Here is a 13,828-nt window from a genome sequence, read left to right as displayed (position 1 = left end):
ACGAGGAGTGGCTGAGGGAGCTGGGGTTGTTTAGTCCGGAGAAGAAGAGGCTGAGGGGAGACCTTATCGCTCTCTACAACTACCTGAAAGGAGGTTGTAGCGAGGTGGGAGTCAGACTCTTCTCCCTAGTAACAAGCGATAGGACAAGAGGAAATGGCCTCAAGCTGCGCCAGGGGAAGTTTCAGTTGGACATTAGAAAAAACTTCTTCACCAAAAGGGTTGTCAACATTGGAACAGGCTGTCCAGGGAAGTGGTTGAGTCTCCATCCCTGGAGGCATTTAAAAGAAGGGTAGACGTGGTGCTTGAGGATATGGTTCAGTGGTGGACTTGGCAGTGATAGGTTAGCAGTTGGACTTGATGATCTTAAGGGTCTTTTCCAACCTTAATGATCCTATGATTCTATGATTTATTTAAAGTTTGATGTATTTCTTTCCTAAAACAGCCCAGTTTTGAGCTGAGGATATAAGACATGGTGAATAGACTCCAAGGGGTAATCATCATTCCTGTTAAAAATATGTTCCTTATTTCCAGTTTAACTGGCTTAATCTTCCACACAACAGCTTTTTTGACATCTCTACCAGATTGAGGAGCATGTTACTGTAGAACTTAACCCCAGCAAACTTTAAACACTTTCAAGTAAAACCCACATTTGACCTGTATTTCTAGACCTCTTCTGTTACCATTTGTGATGACTGGTGATAGCAAGGCTATACGCAGACACTGCTGTGGACACCTAAATCTGGGGGCCTTAAGTTAAAACTGAATACTCTCAAATCTCACCTTTGGCATCAGGTATTTTCCCAGGGAAGATATGCTCACTTGGCCATTAAGACAAGCTGGTTAAATACTGAGTCCAAAAACATTTTTCTGTCTCAGAGTAAAACATTTTGCAGGCTACAAATCACAGCATTACAGAAGAGTTGTGACTGGAAAGGACCCAGAGGTCCCTTTCCCAAACCCTGCTTGAGCCAGGGTGATCTTCAAAGGGAGAGAAGACGCCTCAGGGCTGTGGATAGCTGAGGTTTGAATACCTCCAAGGGCAGACATCCCACCACCTCTCTGGGCAGCCTGTACTAGTGTTTGATCACCGCCACTGTAAAAAGACATTTTCTTAGGACTAGCCAAAATGTCTTAATGATAAATTTCCCAAAAGCTACATGCTGAGGTTTTCTCTCTTGTTCCAGCGTTTTTCTTTACAGGGGACAAAAACTACATCTCTAGGTCTCTGCTCTTCTCAGACTTTCTCAGTTCTCCCAAATCTTTCAGAAACATGGTATTTTTGATATTGTATCCCTTAGGCCTACTGAGGGAAAGCTGGTACAATTTCATAAGTCTCACTCACAACCTTTAAGATAATCCAGGAGTAAAGAATAAACAAAAACTGAAAAATATTAAAGAATGGAGACAAACTGTGAGGATTCTCTTAAGAAATTATCATCATTGCTCTGCTTAGATTTGGCATCTCTTTCTCCCCACGTATTTCATGCTAATGAAAATAAAGTTCTTTGGGGCAAGGAAGTATCCGCTTTGGTGCTTTACCAAGCTTAGCAGGGAGGGGACAAGTAGGTAATTTTTATAATAATTAATTACTTGCATCATCCACTGCAGAAGATTGTATGTCCCAGTGCACTAGGCCTGAGCAATATGTATGAAAATCTTGGAGGTCTGAGCCCACAGCTGAAAAGCTTAAATTCTTAGGAGATACATTTTCAGTTAAAGATTTTTATATTAGTACTTCAGATGTTTCAACAATAATTTGCTGAGACATGCAAGGTAGCTCAGTTATAAAGAAAAGAGAGAGAAATAATTAATGTGTCCAGTTTGATCTTCTAGTTTCCCCAAATTTATTTTCCTTGTTGCTTCCAGAAAGTTTAACTAGCAAACAAATTAACAATAAGTCAGCAGCTGCTCTGAAGTTTCCTTAGTTACAAGAACAATCCTGTAAAGCAAAATAATTCCCCTTTGCACTGTTACACAGGCCAGTACAAACAATTCAGCCAACTGATAGCAAGCTTTTCTTTCCCTGAATAGTTTTTGCCATGTTTCAGTGTGTCTCCATGAAGGAATAATTATTGTAAATAACTGGTAAATATTTGTGGTGCAGCAATGTCTCTGCACCCCAGCTGAGACCATAAGCCCTTTATGACAGTCCATGTACACAAATAGCAAAGATGGTCCCAGCTCTGAAGGATTTCAATTTAAATCAGTAAAATAGACCTAGACAGGAGAAAAGTAGTACTATTTTCACAGAATCACAGAATCAGAGAATGGTAGGAGTTGGAAGGGACCTCTGGAGATCATCTTGTCCAACACCCTGCTTGAGCAGGGACACCTAGATAGAGCAGGGGGCACAGGACTGTGCCCAGGCAGGTTTTGAATGTCTCCAGGGAAGGAGACTCCACAACCTCCCTGGGCAGCCTGTGCCACTGCTCTGGCACCCTCACAGGAAAAAAGTTTTTTCTCATGTTCAGCTGGAACTTCCTGTGTTTCAACTTGTGCCCATTTTCCCTTGTCCTGTCATTGGGCACCATTGAAAAGACCTCAGTCCCATCATCCTGACACCCACCCTTTAGATATTTATAAGGTATTGATGATATCCCCCCTCAGTCTTCTCTTCTCCAGGTTGAACGAACCCAGATGTCTCAGCCTTTCCTCATAAGGGAGATGCTGCAGCCCCCTGAGCATCTTGGTAACTCTCCGCTGGACTTGCTCAAGCAGCTCTGCACCCTTCTTAAACTGGGGGGCCCAAAACTGGACACAGTACTCCAAATGTGGTCTCACTAGGGCAGAGTAGAGGGGGAGGATAACCTCTCTCAATCTGCTGGCCACAATCCTTTGAATGTAGCCCAGGATACCGTTGGCCTTCTTGGCCACAAGGGCACACTGCTGGCTCAGGGTCAGCTTGTTGCCCACCAGCACTCCCAGGTCCTTCTCAACAGAGCTGCTTTCCAGCAGGTCAGCCCCCAGCCTGTACTGGTGCCTGGGGTTGTTCCTCCCCAGGTGCAGGACCTTGCACTTGCCCTTGTTGAATTTCATGAGGTTCCCCTCAGCCCAGCTCTCCAGCCTGTGTAGGTCTCGCTGGATGGCAGCACAGCCTTCTGGTGTATCAGCCACTCCTCCCAGCTTTGTATCATCAGCAAACTTGCTGACATTATGCTCTATCCCATCATCCAGGTCATCAATGAATATATTAAGCAGGAGTGGACCCAGCACAGACCCCTGGGTTCCTAGTTTGCATGTGAGCTACTAAAGCCAATGAAATTTATAGAAATTAATAACCAATGGTAAATTACATAGGCAATTACCTGTGGTTTTACGTGATGCCCCTATTAAAAGAGGAGAAACCTCAAAGCTGCCATACCAGCGCGCACCACCATTGCTGCAAGCCCATCCTTTCTCAGCAATTTAGGAAGTTTGCAATTTCTTTGTTGGCCTATGGAAAGCAGTATGAGGTTGACCACACACTTTACCATGGTGTAGCTTGAAGTGTTCAGAGGGCTTTTCAACGAACACAGGAGTCTCCTAACTACCCCAGCCCTACTTCAGACCACGGATGAGACTACCGGGCTGTGTGTGCTCAAACTGGGAGACAACATCTCTTCATCCTTCAGGGAGAAAAAACGCCTTACTAACTTTTTATATTCCTACAGTATTTCAGTTCTGGTTTAAAGCTAGGACTGAAATCAGTAATGCCCAGGACAAGAATGCCGAGGCTGTTCTTGGTGTATGCTGCCAAACTTAACTTGCAAGGAGATGGGCAAGAAATTCTTCAGGCTACATTACTGCACTGACACTTCCAGCCACACTGAGGGCTAAATTCTGGGAAAGCAGTTAGACATTTGAAGAGATCTGTAACCTCAACCAAATCTTAAGGGAGTAAATAATCTGAATATGAAGGTAGGCCCAGGAAATCAGTGAATATGTGCCCTTCCTGCACTGTTCATAAAACCCAACAGAAAACAATGTCCCTTTCTTTAAAAGAGATGTGTGGATGCTTGCTGTGGAGGGCATGGTTTGCATTGCAATATTGCATTGCTTATAAAGCATGCAGCATGCTGAAATTTTGGGGTTTTGCATTACTTTTTCTCTGCTTTTCAACAGAAAATATATAATGGCTTCTACTTGTGAAAAAAATGTAAAAATACCACATATTACATTAAGTACTTCCTTTTAGGTAACAAATTAAAATATACTTTGGAGTTTGGCAAATTCATTTACTTACTTTTAAAATCATATACATGCATTTGCAAAAAATATTTGAATATATGTTAAAAAATCTGGAAGGTCAAAGTTTCTTAATACACAACAGGCTTTTTCTCCTATTGCCCCCTAGGACTAAACAGCCTACACATGGCATCGCCCTAGACATCGATTAGCTCCACACAACCTAAGAACAGACCGGTTCCATCTGAAATTGAGGCCAAGGGAGAGAAGAACTGTAAACCCGCAATTCCTGCTTCCATGATGCAGCAAAGGGGATTCACAGCTCCCAGTACAGCACAGGAAGCAGTTTCTGACCATGTGTGGGAGATGCAAGCTGCTGAAGAGACTTCCTTCCCTGCTGTTTCGTATCAATTTTGTACACTCTCAGTACTAAAAGAACTAAATATTCATACAATAAGGTGAAAAATGAGCATTCAAAGGTGACAGAGAGCAAATCATTCCTATCAACAGAGTCATGCAGTTGGGAGGGGAATCTACCTTGTGCTTTGACATCACATCAACATTTTGTCAAACTGTCAGACCCAGCAACTGAGGGCTTCTGCATCCAATACTGGAGGGATGAATTACTGCCAGACCTTGACAATTATCTTGAAACATGAGCTATGCTTGAAGGGCTAAACTGCCTTCTCCAGCTCCATGCTTGGGCTCATTTAGTTTTTCCACTGGTTCATTTAAGACATGAATTTAATTCCAGTCCCAATTCATTTTCTTTGGGTTGAGGGGGAGGCACAGCAATAGGCCATTTGCTGTACCAGTACTAGCAAGGGCCAGATATGCATCAAGGAAGATGTCCATGGAGGTTCGCCAGTGCTCGGACTTTTAGCTTAGAAATTTCCTATTACTCCAACTCTTAGCTAGGCAGTATTTGTCAGCTATTTTGTGGTACAGACAAAAACCTCTGCTTAAACCCAAGCATTGATTGGCTATCAATGGCTACAAGCTGTTCAGAAGGGGCAGGTGAGGAACAAGGGGCAGAAGGGTTGCCCTCTACATCAAGAAATGGATAGAGTGTGAAGACATGTCTCTGAAGAATAGCCATGAGCAGGTTGAAAGCTTATGGATAAGATCCAGAGACCAAGGCAACAAAGGGGACCTTGTGGCTGGTGTCTACTGCAGGCCTCTTAATCAAGGGGAGCCTATTGATGAAGCCTTCTTACTCCAGCTACAGGAGGCATCATGTTCACAGGCTCTTGTCCTGCTGGGGGACTTAAACCACCCTGATATTTGCTGGAAGACTATCACAGCAAGCTATAGGCAATCCTGGAATTGCCTCCTGGAATGCATTGAGGATAACTTCTTAGGCCGGGTAATAGACAGCTCTACCAGAGGGGATGCGATACTGGACCTGTTGGTCACAAACGCAAGTGAACTAATTGGTGATTGGAGGCAGTCTGGGCTGCAGTGATCATGCACTGGTGGAGTTTGCAGTCCTGAGAGGTGTGGGTCAGGTGAAGAGTGAAGTCAGGACCCTGAATTTTAGGAAAGCAAAACTCCAGCTCTTCAAGAAGTTAGTCAATAAGACCTCCTGGGAAACTCCCCTCAGGGACAAGGGACCAGAGGGACACGAGCTGGCAGAGATTTAAGGATGCTTTCCACAGAGTGCAAGAGCTCTCAGTCCCCAGGTGTGAGAAATCAGGAAAGGAAGGCAAGAAAACAGCATGGATGAGTTGAGACCTGCTGGTCAAACTGAAGGGCGAGAAGGAAATGCACAGGCAGTGGAAGCAGTGACAGGTATCCTAGGAAGAGCATAGGGATGCTGCCCAGTTGTGTCGGGATGGGGTCAGGAAGGCCAAGGCATGGCTGGAGCTTATTTTGGCAAGGGTGTAAAGACTAATAAGAGGCTTCTACAGGTATGTCAACCATAAAAGGAAGGTCAAAGAAAGTGCACTGCACCGATGCACATGACCAGCAAACTGGTAACTACGAACAAGGAGAAGACTGAGGTACTCAGCAACTTCTTTGCCTCAGTCTTCACTGGCACCCTCTCTTCTCACACCTCTTGAATGGATGGACCGTAAGACGGTGACTGGGGGACCAAGGTCCCTCCCACGGTAAGAGAAGATCAGGTTCATGACCATGTGAGGAACCTGAACATACATAAGTCTATGGGACCTGACGAGATGCATCCCAGAGTCCTGAGGTAATTGGCTGATGTAGTTGCCAAGCCACTCTCCACGATATTGGAAAAGTCATGGCATCAGCTGAAGTCCCCGAAGACTGGAAAAAAAGAAACATTGCACCCATTTTTAAAAACTGTAGAAAGGAGGACCCTGGGAACTACCAACCTGTCAGCCTCAACTCTGTGCCTGGGAAGATCATGGAACAGATCCTCCTACAAACTATGCTAAGGCACATGGAGGACAAGAAGATGATTTGAGACAGGCAGCATGGCTTCACCAAGGACCAGTCCTGCCTGACCAACAAAGTGGCCTGGTCTGATGGAGTGACTACATCAGAGGACAAGGGAAGAGCTACAGATGTCATCTATCTGGACTTCTGTAAGGCCTTTGACATGGTACCCCACAACATCCTTCTCTCTAATTTGGAGAGATATGGATTTGATGGGTGGACTGTTCAGTGGATGAGGAACTGGCTGGGTGGTTGCATCCAGAGGGTAGTGGTCAATGGCTCAGTGTCCAGATGGAGATCAGTGGCAAGTGGTGTCCCTCAGGGGTCCATACTGGGACCAGTACTGTTTAATATCTTCATCAATGACATAGACAGTGGGATCAAGTGCACCCTCAGCAAGTTTGCAGACAACACTAAGCTGAGTGGTGCTGTTGACACACCTGAGGGATGGGGTGGCATCCAGAGGGACCTGGACAAGCCCAGGAAGTGAGCCTGTCTGAACCTCATGAGGTTCAACAAGGCCAAGGGCAGGGTCCTGCACCTGGGTCAGGGCAACCTCCAGTATCAGTACAAGCTGGTGCATGAAGGGATTGAGAGCAGCCCTGCAGAGATGGACTTGGGGGTACTGGTGGATGAGAAGCTGGGCACGGGCCAACAATGTGCACTCGCATCCCAGAGGGCCAACCATATCCTGGGCTGCATCAAAAGCAGCACGGCCAGCAGGTCAAGGGAGGTGGTTCTGCCCATCTACGCTGCTCTGGTGGGACCCCACCTGCAGTGCTGAGTCCAGCTCTAGAGCTCTCAGCACAGGAAAGACATGGACCTGTTAGAGCAGGTCCAGAGGAGGCCACAAAAATGATCAGAGGGATGAAACACCTCTCCTATGACAAAAGGCTGAGAGAGTTGGGGTTAATCAGCCTGAGGAAGAGAAGGCTGTGGGAGATCTTACTGCAGCCTTTCAGTACTTAAAGGTGACTTATTAGAAAGATGGGGACAAACTCTTTAGCAGGGCCTGTTGTGAGAGGACAAGGGTTAATGGTTTTAAACTAAAAGAGGGTAGATTTAGACTAGATATAAGGAAGAAATTTTTCACAATGAGGGTGGTGAAACACTGGCACAGGTTGCCCAGAGAGGTGGTAGATGCCCCATCCCTAGAAACATTCAAGGCCAGGTTGGATGGGGCTCTTAGCAACCTGATCCAGTTGAAGATGTCCCTGTTCACTGCAGGGGGGTTGGACTAGATGACCTTTAAAGGTACCTTCCAACCCAAACCATTCTATGATTCTAAGTTTTAAATTCAGCCCCAGATGAATGATTCCTCTCTAGACACATGTGGTTACCCCAGCAGCACTTCACCACCACTCCCTACCATTGACCTCTTTCAAATTTCTGCATTTTACCCTGATCCATATTTCTTTATGTATCTTTCTTCTACTACAGTGGTCTACGGGATGTGCTCTGAGTGCCAAGCAAGTACAGCTCGGCTTGGAAAGGCTGACAAAATTATTGGCTCCACTTACATGAAGTTCTGAGTTTCTTCTGAAACAGATTCTCAGGATTCAAATTTATGCACTAAGACATCCAAAATCAGTCCTGATTTCTCTTAAAATGCCAAACTGAGGAGCTCTGGACCTGATTTCTGAGCAGTCAGACATCTGTGAACTGGGAGTGCATAGACACCTGGGTGCAACAAATGTACCAGCTACCCCAAACTAAGCTACCATCAGTGAGACTGATTTTATCCCTCTTCCTGTCACTGAGATGCTCTGGTTTCCAATATAATATGTACCAGTTAACTCCACAAAGCAAAGACACAGGTTAAAGAGATTAATTTTGCTTGTTACTGATGCAGTTTCATTTCACCAGGACACTCAAAAGATCAACAGAGGGACAAGAGTCAGTGGTGCATGCCTTCCTCCTCACTCCAAGAAGGCGCTGCCACAAGAATACAGTATCTTGCAGGAGGAGGTTTTCCTAACCTCAGACTCACAACCAAGCTGATTGGGGAGATTAACTGGCTTTCATATACACCTCATGATGGGGCCATACTGGCAGGGCCCATCTTGCCCCTCAGACCCACCAGGATCAATGGAGAAGCAAAAGTATCACCACAGTGCTTCTGTGCTCAAGCCTCTCTTTTAGGAAAAGACAGTGGTGGAGGGAGAGGCATTATGGGCAGCGCTGGTCCCTCCCAGACCGAAGCACTGGCTTTCCTCATGAGCAGGTTTGGTGGGTAGGGAAGGACACAAAGCATGACCATGTCTCAGTACTATTCCCCCACCACATTCCTTATGAAAGGCAAGGTGTGGAGACAGAGCCTTCCCAGGCTTTAAGACCTTTCCACCCATGGCATCTTTCTGGGCACAGCCTAGGAAGCTCGAAGCTGCAGAAAAAGCAGCTCTGGGTTTGACACAAACTGCAAATCCAACTAAGGGTTATGGTCCATGTGGTTGTGGATAGTTGTCTACACATACAAAAGAAATGAGAAGACAAACCTTCTGAGTCGTTATATCAAAAAGTTTTTTTACAGTTGTGTATGGATTAAAAAAAATTACCTGTTGATCCAAGAATATATTTTTGAATTTGTATAATTTTGTCTTATCCTAATGACAGCTTTACAAAATGTTATCAGCTACAACCAATATCCTTGCTCTAACAGACTTCTAAATTCTTGGACGTTTAAATTAATTGCTTCTGTCTCATCCAATTAATCTCCATTAACTATTTGTTCTTCTTAGCAATGAAATGAAAATGTACTTCCTAGCAACTGCAAACAGTAAGGTGATACATCTGAGAGGCAATTTAGCATTAATAAAGATTTGTGTACAGGACAGAGAGCTTTGGGATTTCAGTCTGACTGGCTTGCTCCTCCAGGATAAGGAATAACCACAAGCAAACGCTGTGACACTAAAGATGTAAGAGGGTTCTGAGCTCACAAAAATAAGACAAGAAAGTTAGACCACTGTGTTGTTCACAGTGATATATTTCACAGAAAACCTTTTGCAAATTAGCAATCCCAGAGGGAGCTGCTTTTGCACCTGGGCAAAAAGTGCCCATAGGCAGCACATAGCAGTTGGTGGCTGACCAACACGTCTAGTTGATGAATTGGTGACAGCTAAAACAATTTAAACATTGGAACCACTATTGCCTTATTCATCAAGTAATGGTTCTTTGTTGATCTGCCTGATTTCATCCTCCTCCCTCCAGGTTTGAAATTGTCCGGACAGATGGAAAGCTTTGGTCCAGGGTGAATTTGGAGAGAGGCACCAGTCCATGCTGAAGCACAGACAGAGGGATTCATGCAGCTCTTTCTGCTGCTGAACAAAAATAGACCATCTCTTTCTTTTCTGCTGTTATCTCTCAAATGTTTTTAAGTGCTCTTCAGTACAAAACACCAGGAGAAGTGATAAAACTCCACTGATGTATTCTTTTTAATATATGCTAGAAACTTGCACCCCGGGCCAGAAAGCTGTTTGCAGGAGGAACATTTTATTAAAATCTGCACAGCAGTCCAAAAGGAAATAAAACCCCTTGTGTAAACCTATTGCTGGATAGTGTTCTAGAAACACCTTGTCCCATCAAGTCCAGGAAGAAGCTAGGCAGATTGCTTGCCTTTTACAATGGCTGTTGTTGCACCTGGCCCAGTCAGCTCATCAAAGCTCTGGTCCCTCTTGGAAGATGGATAGTGACAGCCATTTTCAGTGTGTAAGACCCAGAAAATGCAGAGGAGTTTGCAACCAATGTTAATTACACTAGTGGTTACAGCAAACCTGCAAATTATTCCAAGAAACCAGGTGTGCTCCCAACACCATAACTGCATCTGTTCCAGCAACTTAAATGTGCATGAGACTTTTTCCTTGGCCCTGGGACAGCCCACAGTCACCCTACAACTCCCTGGGCCTCCGCAATGAGGTGGTGTCAGACAAGCAGCCTGTTGGAAACCATCCTCAGCCCACACTAAATTTAGGCCTATCTAAGAGAGTGCAAGTTGGCCCTGGCCAAAATGGTGGTAACGACTGTGCCCAGCAGGTTGGGTCATTACAGGTGCTGTAGCCTGTGGCCTAACACTGATTTAATATTACCAAAGTAGACAGCAAGCCTCAGGAACCAGGATTGCACCCAGCATTTTCTTCTTCCTTCCTGAGTGAGGTATTAGTGGGTTGTGACCTGGCAGCATCATCCATCAGTCAGACATCTAGTGAACTGGATCACAGCTGACACGGCTGCTTCCACATTCTCGTTCCTTTTCCAGAACAAACCCTACTATTTTAAGATAGCCGTGTACTCTCAATACCACCCAACCCCATCCAATCCAATCCAATCCCATCCAATCCAATCCTTTCTGAGCTATTACAGGTGTAAAGAGCAAAGTGTGGATTACTCACCTCCCCCCCAAGATATATATTCTGAACTCTGGAGATAAATGTAGAAGTGAATCCATGATGGAACAACTTAGAGCTTCCTACCACATATAAATTGCATCAGTTTGCAGCATATAAATTACAACAGTTTATACTTCCTTGAAGGCCTTCAGTCAGTGGGCTAAATTGAGAAGGGATAAGTATGCAATACAGGGCTTTGGTAAATGGAGCCCAACAGAGCCTGTCTAAGGAGCTATTTAAAAAAATTAGTTTTAAAATGAGTCAGGATTTCACTTTTCATCTTTTTAAAAGTAGCAAAGGGGGAAAGCAGGAAGAAGAGGTTATGGCAAGTTGAGCATTGTTGCACTAGATTTCCCCTCTGATCTGTGGGTTGAGACAGGTAGCCTCAGATTTACAGCACTCTGTGCAGCAAGGCTTATGTACCCAATACATTTATTTACCGATTTTTTTCAGAGGGGTATGGTGCAGTGAACATGACCTTGTAAAAGACATGAGACACAACACCCAATTTTGTATTGATACTGTTTTTTCAGGGAGAGGATGCATAAAAAGAAATGCCTCGCCACAAGAAGCTGTTAGCTTGTGCTGCACTGAGGAAGCCAATCCTAAAAAGCTCTCCTGAAACGTGGCTGAGGGGGGAGGAGATGAGGGAGGACCAGGAGGCAATGACTGCTCTAGGAGCATGTGGAAAGTGCTGCCATATCATGCTGCTTGATGCACTCACGACACTATTCCCCTGCAAGGTATGACATCAACCATCTTGTAATTATTAACCTTTTCAGACCAGGATCAGTGAGGCTGCAGGATGGGTTTGCTACCCATCAGATCTGATAGTGCTCCCTGCCTGGTCCTTGCCCCCCTGCAACACAAGTTACACTCAGGGCAGTTGCCCCCTTCTCTCATTTGCACAGCCTGCAGCAAAGGACTCAACCACAAGGAGGTGGGGGAAATGTGACAAAGGCACAGTACGGTCACTTTACCTGGTCAGCTTCACACAGCGGCACATGTGAGTATGCATGATCAGTAGTATAGACCACAGCAATGAAATCAGGTTGGCAGCTACTAATACAAATATATTGCCTATCACTCATACAGACAGCACCATTTGAGGGCAATATCATTGTTTGCACATTTGAAAGAAAAGAGAAATTGTCCTGGTTTCAAGTTAATTTTTCTTTCTTCTTTTAGGACAGCTGATTCTACTTTTTAAGGAGGCAGGAACTGCCTAATTTGTTTCTGATTTAGATTACATTTATAATCCAATAATGCTCAGAAAGCCTGACCAGAGCCAAGACTACATATACCGGAACTGTGCAAGCTAAGGCTGGGAGGGTGCCAGCTAAGTTAATGGTTACTCCTGCCCTTCAAAACTTTTATTAATCATTTTTTTTAACTGGAAGGCAGCAATTCTATTTTTAGGTACACCCCTATTCTATGCACAATTTATCAGCATACCACCTGGAATTAATATTTACCTTATTCTTAGCCTCAGTTAAGATCAGCAAGTGTCTTCTGGTCAAGTGATCCAAGCGTATCCCAGACATGAAACATTCACTTCTGTTTCTTGACTTTTCCCTGCCACACAAGACACAAAGCAAAGGGGGCTCCTGTAAAACCCATAAGCTATGAGGGGAAGGTAGGTGGGTGTCCCCATACAGGTCTCCCTCCATTGCAGAGCAACAGCACTTCTGTGGTGCTGACGCTCAGATCAGCAAGTGTCTTCTGGTCAAGTGATCCAAGCATATCCCAGACATGAAACATTCACTTCTGTTTCTTGACTTTTCCCTGCCACACAAGACACAAAGCAAAGGAGGCTCCTGTAAAACCCATAAGCTATGAGGGGAAGGTAGGTGGGTGTCCCCATACAGGTCTCCCTCCATTGCAGAGCAACAGCACTTCTGTGGTGCTGACGCTCAGGCAGAGGCAGACAACTGGAAATTTCTGAGCAAGTTAGAGCCATATTAGCTTTCTTACCAAATTGTCCATATTATGGGATCTCTGTTTTCAAAAGGTTTCAAGTCAGTGGATGGCTGTACATTGGAGTCACTCCTGTGAGTCACAAGACATTTCTGCTGATGGCGTGGAGGACACCCAAAAAGACTGAGTAGCATCTGAGTCGACCATTCACTCCAAAATGTACATGGCCTGTTGCTAGTATGAAGAGGAAAATGCTCATCTCAGAAAAATGCCTTCCAGCTTTTGAGAAGGAGTGGCTTGGAAGAAGGACCAACTGGATCACAGAAGTAGCATGTTTGGCTACCTGCATCATCTACTGACTGGGGTCATTAGTTCCTTTCCAGTCTGGGTCATATGAAAGCACAGTTATTTTGACCTAATAAACCATGACCCAAGCTAAAAATATCTTTGTCATTTGATAAGTGAATTGAAACAGTGAATGACTGTCACTGCTTAGCGTTGATGTGTAAGTCATGAGACCTAGAAGGGCACAAAACCTAACATGATAAAAATGACAGTATTTTTAATTTCACATAGCTGTAATTCACACTTGGAGCAACTGAAAGTGTTGCCTTCTGGGATAGCTGAGATGAGGACAATGATGACAAACTGAGGAGAGTCTAAATAACAATCACAGAAACAGTGAAAATAAAAACATTAAAAAGAATTTCACAGTTAATTATTAGTGGTCAGGGCAAAAAATAGTTTCACTTCTAAGAAATCAGTAAACACATAAAAAAAGATTCATAGTGTTGTCAGATGACATCTTGTTGCTTAGTGACAACGTGACATGACCTGATGAATCACTAAGCAACATACTGCCATTCATGAAAATAAATGTCCCCCATTTTCATGAATATATACCTTCTTCACACACAACTATAAACGTACTTACATAAACATGACACAAACATTTT

General features: G+C 44.4%; 1 long non-coding RNA gene across 2 annotated transcripts in view; it reads right to left on the bottom strand.

The window, feature by feature from the left end:
- The window catches only part of LOC142053399 (uncharacterized), a 35,049-nt gene extending 22,524 nt beyond the window's left edge, over positions 1-12,525 (bottom strand). For both annotated transcript variants that reach the window (XR_012659206.1, XR_012659208.1), the window contains exon 1: positions 12,431-12,525. This is a non-coding gene — a long non-coding RNA (uncharacterized LOC142053399). The remainder of the gene's footprint in view (positions 1-12,430) is intronic.
- Between the last annotated feature and the right edge of the window lie 1,303 nt (positions 12,526-13,828).

Source organism: Phalacrocorax aristotelis, chromosome 1 (genome assembly GCF_949628215.1).
Source record: "Phalacrocorax aristotelis chromosome 1, bGulAri2.1, whole genome shotgun sequence".
Classification (NCBI taxonomy): domain Eukaryota; kingdom Metazoa; phylum Chordata; class Aves; order Suliformes; family Phalacrocoracidae; genus Phalacrocorax; species Phalacrocorax aristotelis.
This window is presented reverse-complemented; position numbering and strand designations above follow the sequence as displayed.